This window comes from Aplysia californica, unplaced genomic scaffold (genome assembly GCF_000002075.1).
Source record: "Aplysia californica isolate F4 #8 unplaced genomic scaffold, AplCal3.0 scaffold01075, whole genome shotgun sequence".
In the NCBI taxonomy this organism is placed as follows: Eukaryota; Metazoa; Mollusca; class Gastropoda; order Aplysiida; family Aplysiidae; genus Aplysia; species Aplysia californica.
This window is the reverse complement of record NW_004798345.1, coordinates 214,030-215,388: the sequence shown is the minus strand read 5'-3', so window position 1 is coordinate 215,388 and position 1,359 is coordinate 214,030. Positions and strand designations below refer to the sequence as shown.

General features: G+C 41.6%; 1 protein-coding gene across 2 annotated transcripts in view; it reads left to right on the top strand.

Moving 5' to 3' along the window:
* Positions 1-1,359, top strand: part of LOC101861780 (metal cation symporter ZIP8) — a 49,583-nt gene that overhangs the window by 19,850 nt on the left and 28,374 nt on the right. The gene's annotated exons all lie outside the window — the stretch shown is intronic.

The window sequence follows — 1,359 nt, the reverse complement described above, 5'->3', positions numbered from 1 at the left end:
CCCAGGCAAAATTCAAAATTTCCTACCAACTGAAAATATTAGGTGTGTCCCGCGCGCTCATATGACCTATGCAGTTGCGAGCGCCGTAAAACACTTTACTATTTTTTTTTAATTTAAAAAAGGAGTGGATTACTCTGTTCTTCACTTCTTTTACCTGCAAGTCATATGCTGATGGGATAATGAGAGGTCTGTTGTCTGTTGTTGATATAAACTGTGAAGATTGTTTGAAGAATCGCACTTTCTTACCGGCATCTAGACTAGTAAAGTCAAGAATAATGTCGCTTGCCTACGATTCCCCCGAATCACGCCATCATGTTGCTCCTCATCAGACTAATTGTGAAGTAGGAGCAGAAATTCTTTACAATTTTCACTTGTCATTTATCAGGAGATAGCATTTATGCGTGGGCTAGCCTAAAGTTTTGCCAATAAAACGTGTCATTGGTAAGTAGTGACGCAGGCCATAATTAATTATATGCGCATGCAAAACGTGCATACGAAGCGAGAAGTGCTCAGTGCTGTGAACACGCCCGCTTTTTTCGCGTGACGCCGATTTGTAGTTTTTTGTATAGACCCCTACATATTTTTTTTTTAAATCTAGATCTAGATCTAGATCTAGATCTAGATCTAGATCTAGCTACGATTGTTGCAAGGAACGGTACATTATTTTCTTTTAGCCTTTCCATGTTTCATGGTTTTATTTTCTTTCATCCAGAGCTTTTTTCCGACACTGTTGAGGTTTGGTTATCATTGATGTGAACGTGTTTGCACTTGCCATGATAAAATGGACTCAATAGTCAAGCTGAGCAGTGTCTGACTGAAGTTTGGATGAGATTTAAGACAAGTCTGACAGGATGTCTTCATACCTAGCTCTCCCCCTTCTCTCATGAGTTTATCTTTAAAAAAATTTTAATCAATAATCCCCCCCCCCCCCAATCAACCGCAGGTGCTCACACGATGCCGTATCTTGCAGAGGGTCACTGACCGGTCACGATGGCGAACCCGACAAGACCTTGTTTTACTTTCTTTTCTTTTTTTTTCCACAAGTGACAGCACAGGACAAATATTGATTTATTTTCATGGCGTCACTTTTTTTCTAAACGCAAAACAAGGGCACGGCAAAGTTGCCGCGGTTGACCCTGTGATTTTAAGGGAATTACGGCAAATTGCAAAGGCACCAAGGCAAATTGCAGCGGTGCCGCGGTCTATTTCAAGCCGTGTAATATCTCCCCTCCTTCTTTTTTTAAATGTTTGTTACTCTATCGTAACACCTGTAATACGGGGTGCCCACTACGGCTGGATCGGGCCAATCGCCCGACTCGATCGCCTGAAACTGAAAACAAACACGTTTGTTTTTGAGGC